At 44.3% G+C, this 17,198-nt stretch overlaps 2 non-coding genes across 2 annotated transcripts; both read right to left on the minus strand.

Annotated features, from left to right (window-relative positions):
- Positions 1–10,454: 10,454 nt before the first annotated feature.
- Positions 10,455–10,536, minus strand: trnas-aga (transfer RNA serine (anticodon AGA)). The gene has a single exon. It is a non-coding gene; the product is annotated as a tRNA-Ser (tRNA).
- A 2,806-nt stretch (positions 10,537–13,342) lies between these two features.
- On the minus strand, positions 13,343–13,416 carry trnan-guu (transfer RNA asparagine (anticodon GUU)). Its single transcript has one exon. It is a non-coding gene; the product is annotated as a tRNA-Asn (tRNA).
- Positions 13,417–17,198: the final 3,782 nt, after the last annotated feature.

The raw sequence follows: 17,198 nt of genomic DNA on the forward strand, positions 1-17,198 counted from the left end.
GGGCTCTGCTGCCGGTTACAATGTTTCTGACTGTTAAGGCATTTAGCAGCAAAACTAGAACAAATGGGACACAGGGGGTGAGAACATAATGGAAGAGTTCGATTGCTGCCCACGCCTGTGAAACACTGACACTCGTCTCCACGCCACAAAATGTGGGGTTATTACCAAGGCGATATTGTTTCATATGTATGAAGTACCAGGTCACGTCCTTTAAGCAAAGGAGTCCCATCACGGTTCCCAGGACCACAGCCGCCGTTTTCTCGGTGCAATATTTAACTTTCAGTTTTGGGCAACTGATGGCCACAAATCGGTCAAATGTGAAACTGACTGTGAACCAAACAGAGGAATCTACCACAGCATACAGCAGGATAGAATGGACATTACACACGGGTAGTGACAACACAAAACGGAACTGGTCCGGATAGACGATCGGAATGTGCCTTAGAACGACGTCGAAGAGGATGACGAGAAGATCCGCCGTTGCCATGGCCACCATGTAGCGAGTGACACACATGGAGAGACCGCACTTTCCTTTATTCAGAATCACAATCACCAATAAGTTGGCTGGGGAAGAAAAAGAAACAAAAACTGCACTTCAATCTGGAGTGAAGAATAACAATCAAAGCATGCCGGCATACAGATGTGGACGTTTGCCAACATTCGTGATGCAATCTTGAAACAGATGGAAGGTTCGATTTGTCAATAATTGGAACCAGATCATCCAATACGGAAAGAATAATCATCCGATGAATAATAGGTCACGCATTTCTCAATATTCATCCAATGACAGTTTCCGGACCCTCTATGTGGCTGCTTCAGGTGGGTATGGAATTGTTGACGTGTAAGTCAACTTCACATACAGAGGTAGCGGGTGGAATTCTACTTACTCTCCGAAGGTTATTAAAATATGTGTTTATCTTGAACAATTAACAATACACAAGAGTTCAAATCTAAATTCACGGACAACAATTTTAAACAAACGTACTTAAAATCACAAACTGGAAAGGAAGAAGAATCAGAAAATAATTAATGAAAAGGGTTAAAAATGAATTACTTTCATTTTGCTGTATTATAAATCAAATCCAAAGTCACGTTAGGACAGATTTTGGCATAGTCGTTAAACCAACATCTACAAAATGGTTTACATTTAATTATGAATGTGTATGCATTAATTTATATAATAATAATAATTTCCATGCCCACGTAATAACGCGCAGAATGCATTACTCCTCCGCCTAGCAGAGCTGGTCCTTACTTTTAACAACTTCTGTTTCGACTCCTCCCACTTTCTCCAAATCCGAGCTATGCCTGCTTCTTTGTCGGGTACTTCGATCAATCCTTGTTTCAGGCGTTCACTGGCCCTATCCCCGAACTCTATCTCCGCTACATTGACGACTGCATCGGGGCTACTACCTGTACCCATGCAGAACGTACTGACTTCATTAACTTCACAACTAATTTCCATCCTGCACTTAATTTCACTTGGACCATCTCCGACATTCCCCTATTGTTTCTTGATCTCTCCGTCTCCTTCAAAGGAGATAGACTATGGACTGACATCTGATATAACCTTACTGACTCCCACAGGTATCTAGACTACACTTACTGCCTCCTGCAAAGGCTCTGTCCGCTATTCCTAATTCCGCGGTCTACGTCGCTCGGTAGGGTCCCGTCGATATACTGCAGCTCCACATTTTCTCCCCCTTACCCCAATCGCAACAGGGACAGAGCCTCCCCTAATCCGCACCTTTCACCCCATCAGCCGTCGTATGCACCAAATAATCCACCGGCATTTTAGTCACCTCCATCGGGACCCCGCCATTAGCCACATCTTCCCATCTCCACTCCTTTGCACTTTCCGCAGATACCGTTTCCTCCGCAACTCCCTGGTGAACTCGACCCTTACCGCCCCGCCGACCCGCTCCCCAGGTACTTTGCCCTGAAACGGTAGGGGATGCAACACCTGTCCCTATACCTCCTCCCGCGACTCCGCCCACGGACCCCTACAATCATTTTAGGTGAGACAGAGGTTCACTAGCATCTCCTCCAGTCTCATCTACTGTATGCGCTGTTCCAGGTGTGGACTCCTATATATCAGCAAGACCAAGCACAGGGTCGGCGATCGTTTCGCTTAACACTCCGCTCATGCCGCTTAAACTTACCTGAGCTCCCGGTTGCTAAACACATTAACGCCCCCTCCCATTCCCATACTGACCATTTTCTCCTTTGCCACCTCCAGTGTCAGAGTGAGTCCCAGCGCAGATTGGAGGACCAGCACCTTGGGCAGCTTGCACCCCAGCGGTTTAAATATTGTATTCGCTAACTTCAAGTAATCCTCGCATTCCCGCTCTCTCCATCCCTCTTCTTCCCAATTCTCCGACAAGTCTGACTGCCCCCCTGATGACATTGTAAGTCTGTTTGCTTTGTTGTAACTTTCTCCGAACTAACAATGATCTATTCTACATTTTCCTTAATCATCATCTATTTCATCTCTTACACGTCCTCATCTCTGTAATCTCCTTTCCACTGACGGTCAGCCTGAAGAAGGGTTTCGAACCGATACGACACCCATTCCTTCATCCAGAGTATGCGCTGTCCCAGGTGTGGACTCCAATACATCGGTGAGACAAAGCGCAGATCTTTCCCGCTATTATTTTCGCAATTTGTGTCTTTCAGTGGAAATCCAGTGACATTTCCATCAGCCATTGTTGAGAAAAATGCTTTCCATGCTGGATCTGACAAAGAACGGAGTCTGCATCTGCTGGAAAGTGTTGGAAAAATAAGAAAGCTGCAAGGGAACTCAGCGGGTCAGAGAATCTCTGAGGACGTAAAGAAGCTCAATATGAAATATCACCATCCCATACCTCGATTATGCGTTACCGCTTCAGATGATCTCTGAGGCGCAGTTCCCACACCAGCAATTTTTGCAATATATTCGTTAAATTTCTCTCTAAAACCTCAGTGGCAACAGGAGAAATTATCCACATGTGCACTCATGTCCACCCCCTCATTTATACTAATATGAGACTGTTGATCATGAGGAGTTATGGAGTACAAATCAAAAAAGCACACGTGACCGAACTGAGATTGTTAACCCTCATTAACAAATTCTAAGCAACAGAAGCAAGCATCCCTCGTGGAATATAAAAACTAAAAATAGAAAAATAAAGATGAAATGTGAAATTAAAAGATTAATTTCTGGAAACACTCAGTCAAGATTCGTTTTGAAAAATACATGTTTCGTGTCAGAGGCCCTTCATACAATTTATTGACTGTTTTTTTTCGGAATCTGATTTATGATGGTCAATTCAAACATTTCAAGAGGTTCGTGTATTTTGGCTCATTGTACACGTGTAATTCTATAAAGGCGGGCAGCGTGTTGAGAAGCGCCAAAGCAAAATTATTCTAAAAACCAGGCAGTGCACCTAGATCTCATATGTCCGGGCATAACTGCGAGGAAAGGAACAAAGGTTATGTTTTACGTTCATGGGCGTAGAGTTCCCCAAAACTCAAGGAACATCTAAAAAAAGCCAAAAAGTGCAATCAGCAGCCGGATATTCTAAAATTAAATGAACCCGTTCCGTAATTCGAAAGAGTAAATTGTATTATTTATATCCAGCAACTGAACATTGCCGATAACTTCAATAAAATTAATTACTCGTGGCTTTTACCATGAAACCAAAGCGCTTGCCGCCATGCGTTAAAATACCGTGATTAATCTCATCAATATCGCAATGTGCAAATCAAAAAAGGTTAAAATAGACGGCAGAACTAATTCCTTCACAATATTCCAATCGTCAGCCGCAAAGAAGCGGAAGGAACGGAAAATATTTAACACAGGGAGAGATCATCTGAGCTTGCGAATACCATCAGTTATATTTGTGCAAGGCTGCCAAAAGCAGTGCTGCGCTGTGAGTAATGTTGGGTTCGGAATAATTGGTGATACATTCGGCGCGTTATGAGCACAAAACGGGAGGAAAACCTGTTCCCAAATATTCGTCCAAGAAAAAAAAATGCTGGCTTGAGTCCTACGTTAAACTGACTGCACGAGAGATAACTGCGTGGGGTCAAAGCCATTTTCTGAGAGAGTGAAATAGGACTTAAACTCAACCAGTAGGTAATTTTTGAGTCGTTTTTACAAATTTAATAACACCCGAGGGGGCAGCGGCAAAGTTACTGCATTACGGTGCCAGAGACCCGGGTTCAATTCAGTCTATGGATCCTGTTTTTTCGTAGTTTGTTCGTTCTTCCCGTGAAATGCGTGGGTTTTCCTAGGGAACTCCAGTTTCCTCACACACTCCAAAGATAGGTAATCTACAGGTAGGTTAATTGTAAAATAGATTAGGTTCTTGTGGTAGGTGAAATGTCGTGTTTTCCTTCGTGTGTGCAGAATACTGTTAGTGTGTGTCGATTGTTCGGCTCTAAACCGCAAAAAGTTGCACTACCCGCACTGTATCTCTGAATTAAAAACTAAACTAAACAGTGTACATAAGATTAAACCTTCGAAAATTAAACATACGAAAAATAAGATGCACATGCAGCGATATTCCACAATTATATTCTAGATTATTTAAAAAATGACACAATGGGCAATAATTGCAATTGCATTGCTGTTATTTAAAATATACGTCAAAAGGAATGAATTTCTGCATGACAGCTGAGCAGCGTCCGATAACGCGACAAAACGCTTTCAACTATCATGTCCGCACCTCGCATTAATCCCACTATAATTATACATTATTCTACCCATATTCCTACCAACGCCTATCAGGTTCTACTGTTGAAAACGCACAGCGGCTAAATAGCTCTGCTAAATAGTCTGCAGACTGCACACCTTCCACTCTGTATAAATCAATGTTGTCAGGGGAAGGGCCTGCAAACTGCACACAGTCAGGACGGTGTAGACCCAAGTTGCTGGACCTGCGAAGCAGTGACCACACTACCTTCGTCACAGTGCAGCGCGTTATATTCCATATAACACAAAACACTGTTCACGGGGAATGACATTTCCAATTGCCAGTTATTCTAGAGAAACCTCATATGAATAGCCGAACACTTCCAGAAAACATTTACACAGCTAACCATATAATGTAGTATTGTCTATAAAATGCAATTTCTGGTCGTGGGATGATTTCATTCTGACATTTTGGGGAGACACAAACTGCAGGAAAATGAAAGGGGCCTCATTCGGATATCGGTGGAAATACGGCAGGAATAGATGCGAAATATTTTATGTCGAATTGAAAACAGCAGCAGGTCATGGACGCTAAGAACGACGACTGAGTGAGGAATTGTATCGCCCACGGAAACCTATCGTGGTCAAAGATGCACAGGCTCCTAGCAAACTGCAGATGTAAAAGCTAGAAGGTAACAAAATCTGTATAATGTTCATTAATTTTCGTCTTTTGAGCTATTTATATAATCTAGCAAGTTTTAATAACAGAGCATCATGCCGTCAATATACGGAAATATGGCGCAGGGTGGAAACAGACAGTGAAACCAGAAGTGTGAGGAAATCCTGACGGGAGTGAGTGGAACGAGATACTGACAAGCTTTCTGTCTGTGATTATTCGGCAGCAGATAAAATTGCCACAGATTCAACAAACATTAATTGGAGCTGACGTCTGTGCTCAGCGCTCGATCAGAGTGAAAAGCTGCAAATAAAAGCTGCAATGTTGCCAAATTCGGTGGTGAGTGAAAAATAAACCATTTGAAGGGTAGCAAAGAAATTGGATGTGAAAGAGGATCGACGGCGAATAGTTTTTGAGAGGGAAAACGATTAGACGAGAAGCAGAGGTGGGTAACATTCACATAATAGATATCGTGACATTTACAGAAACACCACAACTCCAGCTGCGATATAAATATCAGAAATAACCTGTTCAAACTCAGAATTATTAATCATTGACCTGTTGCGAAGTAAATTAAAATCATATTGGGAAGATAAAGTAACAGCAATATCCTGCCGTTGCTACTTACCAGGGATACCGAGTAGCGCGAATAGTGGATAGATGATCTTTTTCATATCACGAAGTATTGTTTTTACCCGCATCATTTCACGAATTGAAGCGATCAAGATGGTCGACATTGTGGCTTCACAACGGTGAGGAGGACAGCACGTCACGAAAATACAACGCTCACTTAATGACATGGTAAGGTACTCGCGGCTGCTTAAAGCGGGCAGGAAGGAATCCCAGGTGACATCATTAGCCTTCATTACAACGAGTTAAATTTCAGTCATTGAACAAATAACAAGATCTATAACAAAGTTATGCACCTGAATATATCACACTCATTTTTTAAAATATGATAATATTAATCGAAATTATGGGTCACATCGACACTACAGGGAGAATAGTTGTTTTACTTATGTAGTAAGAAAGCTACAACATAGACAAAGATCAACAGAGAAAAGAAGGAGTTAGCAATGAACAGCTATCCTTTTTGTGTTCAATGTGAATTACGCCAAATGTGGGTGAACTGTGAAGTGCGTTATTTTGCATATCCCGTTCATCAGCATTCCTTGGGAGAAGCATAATTTCAACTTTATACTTTCCAGCAGTGAGATTCCAGTCCAACTGACTTAAATTTTATATCTTCTTCCATCCTTTCAATTCTGTAAATGAACCAGGGCAACATCACCCCCGCGGCCTGCAAATCGTGTTTTTTTCCTTCCAGCGAGGAGTCACATGTGTAAATCGTTCTACAGTCGCAGTCTCGACAGTGACCATGAAATGCAAATCCATTACAATAAATGTTAGCATGGTATCACCATTCCTGATTAGTGGCAGCAGCTGCCTGCGAACCTTTGACCGTGATTTGTTTTGGTCATCTTGCCACAAAGTCACCATTTGAAGTTTTCAGGGGTTTTTTCCGTTTTAGAGATACAACGCGGAAACAGGACCTTCGGCCTTCCATGTCCGCGCCGATCGACAATCCCTGCACATTACACACACTAGGCACAATTTACACACACACCGATTCAATTGATCTATATACCTGAAGAAAAGAACTGCAGATTCTGGTTTAAATCGAAGGTAGACACAAAATGCTGGAGTGACTCTGCAGGACAGGCAGCATATCTGGAGAGAAGGAATTGGTGACGTTTCGGGTCGAGACCCTTCTTCAGACTAATGTCAGGGGAGTGGGTGGGACAGAGATAGAATGTAGTCGGGGACAGTAAGACTGTGGGAGAACTGTGAATGTGAGGGAATGGAGAGAGCGGTAAAGCAAGGGCTCTTTGAAGTTCGAGGTCAAAGTTAATACCGCTGGTGTGTAAACTACCCAAGCGAAATATGAGATGAAGTGTCTCCAATTTGCGCAGGACCTCACTCTGACAAAGACTGTCTGGGTCCTTGGATGGAGTCGAGGCGGGAGGGAAAGGGACAGGTGTTGCATCTCCAGCGGTTGCAGGGGGAAGCACTGGGGAGGGGGTGGTTTTGGTGCGAACGGATGCGTTGATGAGGCAGTTGCGGAGGGAACGGTCTCTGCGGAAAGCAGAAAGGGGTGGAAATGGGGACAGTAATCGTATCGCGTTGGAGGTGGCGACAGTGTTGGAGGATTATTTGCTGATTGCGTCGGCTGATGAGGTGGAAGGTGAGGACAAGGGGGAGTCTGTCCTTGTTGCGAATGGGGGGAGTGGAGCAAGAGCGGACCTGGAGACACTAGTGAGAGCCTCGTCTATCAGTCCAAGAGTGTGGTTCCTGGCTCTGGACTCGGCCAACATTGGGAACAGTTTTCCTGCTTGTTCAATCCTTTTATAAATTGATATGTTTCTATAAGATTTCCCGTCATACTTCTAAACTCCAGTGAATACAAGCCTAGTCTTTTCAATCTTTCCTCGTATGACAGACCCGCCATCCCAGGGATCAATCCCGTGAACCTACGCTGCACTGACTCAATCACAAGGATGTCATCCTTCAAATTATGAGACCAAAACTGTACACAATACTCCAAATTTGGTCATACCAGATCCCTATACAACTGCAGAAGAACCTCTCTACTCCTATACTGAAATCCTCTTATTATGAAGGCCAACATTCCATTAGATTTCTTCACTACCTGCTGTACCTGCACAACAACTTTCGGTGACCGGTGTACAAGGACACCCAGGACTCGCTGTACCCCCCCCCCCCCCCCTTCCCTAACCTAACCCAATTGAGATAATAATATGGTACCTTGTTTTAGCCACCAAAGTGGATAACCTCACATTTATCTTATTATACTGCATCTGCCACGCATCTGCCCACTCACTCAACCAGTCCAGGTCACCCTGCTACCTCCTAACATCCTCTTCACAGTTCACACTGCCACCCAACGTTGTGTCATCCGCAAACTTACTAGTGTTGCTTCTAATTACCTCTTCCAAATCATTAATATATATTGTAAACAGTTGCGGCCCCAACACCGAGCATTGCGGCACCACTCGCCACTGCATGCCATTCTGAAAAGAACCCGTTCACTACTACTATTTGCTCCCTGTCTGCCAACCAATTTTCAATCCACGTCAACACCCTACAGCCAATACCATGTGCTCTAATTTTAGTCACCAGTCTCCCGTGCCGATCAAAGGCTTTCTGAAAGTCTAGATACACTACATCCACTGGCTCCCCTTCATCCATTTTAATTGTCACATCCTCAAAAGATTCCAGAAGATTAGTCAAGCATGATTTTCCTTCCATAAATCCATGTTGACTTGGACTAATCATTTTACTGCTCTCCAAATGCCCCATTATCACCTTCTTAATAATTGACTCCAGCATCTTTCCCACCATCGAAGTCAGGCTAACTGGTCTGTAATTCCCCGTTTCCTCTCTCGCTCGTTTTTTGAAAAGTGGGATAACATTAGCTATCCTCCAATCCACAGAAACTGACCCTGAATCAATTGAACATTGGAAAATGATCACCAATGCGTCCACTATTTCTAGAGACTCCTCCCTGAGGACACTCGAATGCAGTCCTTCAGGCCCAAGTGATGTATCATCCTTCAGTCCCATTAGCCTACCCAATGCTATTTCTCGCCTAATGAAAATTTCTTTCAGTTCCTCTACCCCCATAGACCCTCAGTCCTCCAGTTCTTCTGGGAGATTGTTTGTATCTTCCGTAATGAAGACAGATCCGAAATACCTGTTCAACTCTTCTGCCATTTCCTTGTTACCCATAATAATTTCACCCGTGTCTGCCTTCAAGGGACCCATATTTGACTTTGCTATTCGTTTTCCCTTAACATAGCAAAAGAAGCCTTTACTGTCCGTCTTTACATTCCTGGCCAGCTTCCCTTCGTACTTCCCCTCCCATCATTTCAGCCGTATTGCCCGTTTTGTTTTCTTCTGTTTTCCTATGAAAGTTTCCCAATCCTCTGGCTTTCGGCTACTCTTTGCTGTGTTATACACATTTTATTTTAGTTGTATTATATCCCTAACTGCTCATGTTAGCCACGTTTGCCTCGAACTCCGCTTAGAATCTTTATTCCTTTTTGGAATTAAATGATCCTGCGTCTTCCGGATTATGCCCAGAGGTTCTTGCCATTGCTGTTCCACGGACATTTCTGCTAGGATCCCTTTCCAATCTACCTTGGCCAGCTCCTCTCTCATGCCTTCATAATCCCCCTTGTTCAACTGCATCACTGACACTTTCGATTTAACCTTCTGGGTTAGTGGTTGGGACACTGCTTTTCATAAACGGCATCAAAGATTTGGGCCAGAGATATTTTTTCTAAACTAAATGTAATTCAGACCCCCCCCCCCCCCCCCCCCCCCCCCCCCCCCCCCCCCCCCCACCCCCATATAGTACAGGATCACATTCAACATTCTCAACGCTTACACATACAGTAATTGGTTTTATATTCTGGTATTGGGGATAATGTATCCTTATACCAAGCCCCCTTAACGTTTACTTGGTCAGGAAGTCACTTCTGGAGAGAAGGAATTCGTGACGTTTTGGAGACCCTTCTTCATACTGATAGTCAGGGGAGAGGGAAGCTCGAGATGTTGATGGGTTGAACAAGAATGTAAGGTGTGAAAACAACAGATAATCAGAGAGGAGGAGCAGCGGGAGAGGTTGTTGTACTACTCTCAGCGAAGAGAGGAGGATAACTTTACATGTGATCTGGGGTGCCGCGACTATTCACCGGGTATATCCAATGAGCACAGTTGTGGCAGTGTGGGCAGACACTCTATGGCGTTCAGTGAATGAGAGGTGAATTATCGCTCAGCACATACTCTGGGCCGCAGTATTCAGGTCCGGAGCCAAATAGGTAAATATACAGCTGAGTAACGAAGCCATTTGTTCCATGTCGCAGCAGATAATCAATCGACTTACCGGCGTGACCAAAATGTTTGGCTACGGACATATTTACTAACCTATTTCCGCGGAATATTAATTCTGACAACAGTTAGTGAACATCCCGTCAAATTTATGCACAGGTCGGTTCAAACGAGCGGACCTGCTACCGCCGTAATCGGCAGGATTCGAACCTGCGCGGGGAAACCCCAATGGATTTCTAGTCCATCGCCTTAACCACTCGGCCACGACCACTGCGCTCCAAAGGACTGCGCTCGAAGAAGATAATTCACCAGGAATAATCGATGAGTCCTGGGACAAACTGAGACTGCGCTGATTGGAGTGTCACGACAGTAGTACTGATCGTAAACCAAAGCTGGAGAGCGCCGAAAACACACTACAGGTCAGGCAGGTTCGTTGAAAATCGCTATCAAAACATGGGGGAAGGGAGACACAATTTGGGGGGAGGGACTCATTTTCTTGGTGCCCACGCAGGACTTCAACATCGGGAGTCTCGATCGCCTCGACGCAGCAGTTTGGTTTTAAGCTGCATCGGGCGATGAAAGGCCCCGCGAACGGGCCTATTCAGCCCTTAGCAATCGTCTGATACCCGCTTGAATCTTCCAACAGTTACAATGTGACGAATAACACTTAAACAAATGAAACTGAAGCTAATAAAGGCAAACAGAAGAGCCAAACTTGGAGGGGGAGACAGAGAGATATGGGGGAAAAACATACTAAATAAGGTGAGTGACCGTGAATGAGGGACTTACCTTCAAGCCAGCCAGAAAACCCGTTCGACCTGAGCCCTTAACGAGCTGACCAGTTTAAATCCGATACCCGTTTAAATCGTTCCCATCCACCAATACCTCCAATTAGTTCAAATGGTAACTGTACCCGCATCAGACAGCTTTAAGTAATTGGCCGTGAATACCTTCAGTAATACTTGAAGGTCACTACACAATTGATGACACATCATGACACATTCGATGTTAATAGAGACATTTAACAAGCGCTTAATCGTGGCACCCCCACTGTCTCGCGGAAAGATGAGATTTTAATCGATTTTTGTTCACCGAATTTCAAAATGCGGATTACAAAACATGCCATGGATTGTCCCCCACCTTTCAAAACATGGGAGGGACGTGTGGGAGAGGGATATGGGAGGGGAGAAGAGTTTTGGAGGGAGGGAGAGACAGGGTAATGGAAAGGAGAGGGAAAAAGAGGTGTGGAGGGATTGAGGAGGGAAAAGAAGAGGGAGGGTGAAGCGGAGGGGGAGGGGAAGGAAGTACTGAAGATGAGGGGAAATGAGCCGCGCCTGCGCAGTTGGGGGGTATGAGTGGGTGCTGGAATATTGCCATGATCAACGGGTCCCACTTAGTCTAGTGTAAAATAAATTTGATTTCTGTTGAGAAATGCGTGAAAGGCAAATAGTTGCAGAAGCAACTCACAATATCAGAGGATGGTTTCGATCCATCTGAGTTGGGCCCAACACGCTCCCACTGTGGCACGTTGCTGTCTGGGAACAAACAAACAAGTGCAGTTTGTTGCGCTGTTATTACATCGGGCATTCCCTGAGCTATTTCGTTGTTTTTTGCTTTCCAACGTTGTATCCTTTCCCTTGCTGGCCTCATTTTTGCGAGTGTTTCCTTCAATAGCCTTGGTTCAAAACGTGAGCTTGAATTGTTGAACAGCAGTTTAATAGTTCTAATATTCTAGCATTTTCGGTATCATGTATCGTTTATTTTCCTTAAATTCCCTTGCCCTTTTGTATTTCTCGGCGCCTTTCTTCACTTTCTTAGTGTGCTCATCAGTGTTGTTATCCCTGTCTACTTCGCCATGTTCCATAAAACCATATAGCCATATAACAATTACAGCACGGAAACAGGCCATCTCGGCCCTACAAGTCCGTGCCGTACAAATTATTTTTCCCTAGTCCCATCTACCTGCACTCAGACCATAACCCTCCATTCCTTTCCCATCCATATATATATACAATTTATTTTTAAATGATAAAATCGAACCTGCCTCCACCTCTTCCACTGGAAGCTCATTCCACACAGCTACCACTCGCTGAGTAAAGAAGTTCCCCCTCGTGTTACCCCTAAACTTATGTCCCTTAATTCTGAAGTCATGTCCTCTTGTTTGAATCTTCCCTACTCTCAATGGGAAAAGCTTGTCCACGTCAACTCTGTCTATCCCTCTCACCATTTTAAAGACCTCTATCAACCCCCCCCCCCCCCCCCCCCCCCCCCCCCCCTAACCATCTGCGCTCCAGGTTTCTACACCTGGGTTAATATTCTTGTGCTCACTGCTGTCGCGTGTACTTGCCCCCGGTTCCCAGGTCCCGACATTGACAGAAATAAAATATAAACGGGCATACACCCGAAACGACACTTTCCCAGTTGTCGAAGATTCGGGGCAAAATCGACTCTGCATTTTAAAGTCAGAATTTCTTCAGACACCGTTTGCGGGAATCTTCCCAACTCTTGTAAAGTCACCAGGAGGAAGTGACGGTAATTGAACCTCGGGCCTTAAACACGCAAAACGTGCGCCCTTCTGCAGAGCTACATCCCGAACTCCGTGAAAGTAAACATCGACCTTGAAAATAGCTGGAGCAGGCCACGCGGCCACACGAGTTTCCACCACCATCCAACATGATCTGAGCTGATCATCCCAACGCAGTCCACTGTTACCCTGCCTACCCATACCTCTCGACGTCTTTTGTGTTCAAACCTCTCACTGTACCTTCTTAAAACTGTCCAGCGGCAGTTCAGCGGATAATCCAATCCGCTAGTTCAAGGGATAGATACAAACAACTCAGCGGGACAAGCAGCATCTCTGGAGAGAAGGAATAGGCGACGTTTCGGGTCGAGACCCTTCTTCAGTTCCTGGTATGTTGTTTATTGAAAAGAGGAACATTTGAATGAAAGGAAATGAGACAACGCAGGGAGACACCCAATCAGCGGATTGAGGCGACAGCAGAGAGCGCCAGCCTCTGGAGAGAGCAGATTTTCTCAGCTGCCAAGGACATGCACATGAAAAAATATCTGATCGCCAGCGTCCCTGGGTGGGCTCGAACCACCAACCTTTCGGTTAACAGCCGAACGTGCTGCCCGATTCCGCCACAGAGGCAACTGGACGGAAAGGGGAATAAACGGGTCATTCCCGAGCTGGGAAGCGGTGATCTGGGACACGGTTGGGAAACTGCTTTTCATAAACGGCATAAAAGATTTGGGCCAGAAAGATTTGTTTCTAAAATAAATGTTATTCAGACCCCCCCCCCCCCCCCCCCCCCCCCCCCCCCCCCCCCCCCCCCCCCCCCCCCCATATAGCACAGGAGCACATCCAACATTCTCAACGCTTACACATATGTTGTTGTATATTCTGTGGATAAAGTATCCTTATACCAAGCCCCTTTAACGTTCACTTGGTCAGGAAGTCACGGTCCTCATCAAGCGGAACATTCTGGAAACACTTAGCTTCCTGTGTACAGATCCGCCCCCAACCCGAGAAAGGGTACGCATGTGGTCGACACAACATACTGCAGTAACTGTGCGGGACAGGCAGCATTTCTGGAGAGAAGGAATGAGTGACGTTTTGGGTAGAGACCCTTCTCCAGACTGAGAGTCAGGGAAGAGGAAAGCTCGAGATGTTGAAGGGTTGAACAAGATTGTATGGTGTGAAAATAGTAAGATTAAACGAGAATTTACCAGTTTTATGTTTGATCTTTATTTTATGAGGAGTTACGTCGAGGGATTATGTGAAGATTCCACCAGCACGCATGCGCGTCTACTTCAAAGCAGCTGTGTGAAATCACAGATACAGCAGATTAAATAAAGATAGCAAGACAAGAGAACCTGAATACCAGTGAAGATTTTAAAAATCTGTGATTTCATGCCGTGGAACGAATCCCTGCCTCATACACTGCCGTAGTTGGCCAAAGGAGGAAGTATGTTAACGTATTCCGACATGAATCTGTTATTCAAAACAATACTAAATGAATTTAACAAACAATAATAATGACCCCTTCCATTCGGGATAAATCATAATACAGAACTTTAAATTGATTCTGCAAAGACCGCTGGTTTGGTAATCGGCAGATTATGAACTGCTGGAGGGTCCTCTCTCTCGGCCATCCTGCTGTACCCAGGATGTGGTCCATGGGAACTTCAAATTCTCTTGCTGCCGATGTTGCTGCAGCCCTAGCGGAATGAGATTTGAAAATATCAGTATCCACTCCTGCAGCTCCCAAAACCTGTCTAAACCACCTAGATATGATTTGCGCAGATACCATATTATGAGGCTGTTTTTGGCTAATCAACAACGCCATTTCCTTGCCTCTAAGACTTTTTGTGGCCTCAATATATTGTAATAGATGTGTTAAAATACATAGGCGGGTATCTATCGGGTATGCTCGGAATTCTAGTTTGAGGCCTAACGATCCTGGCCTGTTTTGTTTCACTAATTCAAAGATGTGGAAAATTATCTTGATGGTTGATATAACCATTGTATCCAGCCTTAATTTGTGCAGTGACTGGACCCGTTGTGCCGAGACTAGTGCCATCAGCATGACGGATTTTTTGTGTCAGTTTTTCCAAGGACAGGGACGTTGCTGGTGACCAGCCTCTGAGCAACGTAAGGACAAGACTAACATCCCAAATCTGGGAATACCTTGCTCTAGGAGGATGTGTGTTAAAAATACCCCTCATTAGTTTATAAACCAGAGGTTGAGATCCAACAGTGTGCTGTTCTAATCCCTGCCACAAGTAAGCTGATTGAGCACTCCTGGCACTGTAGCTGAGACCATCAAAATGAAGGCTAGCCAAAAATTCCAGAACATTTGTTATAGTAGCCGTTTTGTACGAAATATTGGTCCTTGTACAATATATCTCCCCTTTTTAGATGTATGAGAGATATTGTTTCCTGGTGGATTCTCTGTATGCCGCCGTGATCATATTCATGGTTCAGTCCGTCAGCTCCAGGACCAGAAGCGGTCTTTTTAAATTATGTAAATTAACAGATTGATCCTGTCATGGCATGGGCGACTCTCCCCAGTCACAGGATGGACCAACAAATCCGGCCGTTTGGGGACGTACATACACGGTTTCGAGACCATGTCGAGAACCACAGGGAACCATGGCTGTGTAGGCCAATCGGGTACCACCAAAATACCTGACGCAGAGTCTTGTTGTATTTTGCGTAAGACCCGACTGATGAGGCAGAAATTGGAAATGCATAGAAAAACAATTGTCCCCAGTCCTGCTAGAAAGCGTCCATCGCTGTTGCCCCAGGGTCTGGTTCCCAAGCGACATATGTTAAACTGCTGATTCATCCTAGATGCGAATAGATCGATATCTGGTGTTCCATATTGCGTTGCCATATCAGAAAATACTTTGTGGTCCAACATCCATTCGATGTTGTCATTATATTTTCGTGACCTGGTGTCTGCCACTGTATTGAGTTTACCAGTTAGGTAAACAGCTGATATCCAAATATTTATGTTGATGCACCATTGCCAAATTGTATTAGCCAGATTGTCACATGATATCGATTTGATTCCACCCATATGATTAATATATGCCACCACTGTGATATTATCAATTTGTAGGCGGATATGCAGGTGGTGCATTTTTGAGCAGTACGCCTTCAGCCCATAGAACGTACCCAACATCACTAAATAATTTATACCCAGTGTTTGAAGTAAAGATGATTCATGTGCATCCCATCTATCGCCACAGCTGGAGATGGTATTATTAGCACCCCAGCCGTGAGCACTGGCATCAGTTTGTAATATAACTGATGGGTTACTGATAATGATGGGGCTGGTGCAATGCCGTATGTTTTGCCTCCACCATTGTAATTCCAAAATTGCTTTACCTGGTAGTTGCATTGGCCGGTCGAAATGACCAGCATGATATTTGAGTGTTTGCACCTTTGCTATTTGTAAATTTTGGTATTGACAATGTCCAAATTGTGTGGCTGGAAAGGCTGCCACAAGCTTACCAATCACCCTTGCTACTTGTCGAATAGATGGTTGATTGATGACAACAAGGCTGTTGCAGGTCTCCATTAAGTCGACTGCTTTGCTCCTTGGCAAATTTACAGACATGTGAATAGAGTCAATAGTGGACCCCAGATAATCCATAGTTGTAGAAGGCGTCAATTTAGATGAATCTGGATGGATGATAACCCCCAATTTTTCAAACAAGGGTCTGGTAGCTGATACAGCTGATTTAGCTAAATCCAGGGTTTTCCCCACAATTAATATATCATCGAGATATGCCATGACAATATGTTTTTGTTTTCGGAGAAACGTCAAGGCTGGTTTTGATATTTTAGTAAATAGTCTGGGGGCTGATGTTAAACCATTAGCAAATGCTTTTTACTGCCATTCTGCCCCATCCAGCTAAACTTTAGATATCGGCGAAGATCCTTCTGTATAGGTACCGAATAGTATGCATCTTTTTAAATCGATGCAAGCCATGACGTAACCTTCGGAAATTAATTGTTTGGCAGTAACAAAGGTTTCCATTTTGAAGTGAATATACTGTACAAACGTATTCAGATTAGTCAAATCAATGATGATGCGACATCCACCATCTTTTTTCGGTTTTGTGAAGATATTGGGCACACATTCTAGATAGTCGTGTTGGGATCTCTCAATTACTCCTTTGGCATATAGCCTCCTCAGCTCTGCATGTAGGCTGTGGGCCGAGCATCAAAAATGTGTCTAGAAATCGATTTTCGTGACCCACGTCACGGAACTACATGACATTATCCACAGATTTAGATGAAATATAATTGAGAAGTATGTCATTACTCGACATTGCCAAAAGTCGCACATTAATTAATTAAACTAATTATCAAAATTAGATCGAGAAAGTAAGCGCCATTTAGTGCCCAATGCTCATATT

The sequence above is a fragment of the Leucoraja erinacea genome, unplaced genomic scaffold, assembly GCF_028641065.1.
Source record: "Leucoraja erinacea ecotype New England unplaced genomic scaffold, Leri_hhj_1 Leri_426S, whole genome shotgun sequence".
Classification (NCBI taxonomy): Eukaryota; Metazoa; Chordata; class Chondrichthyes; order Rajiformes; family Rajidae; genus Leucoraja; species Leucoraja erinaceus.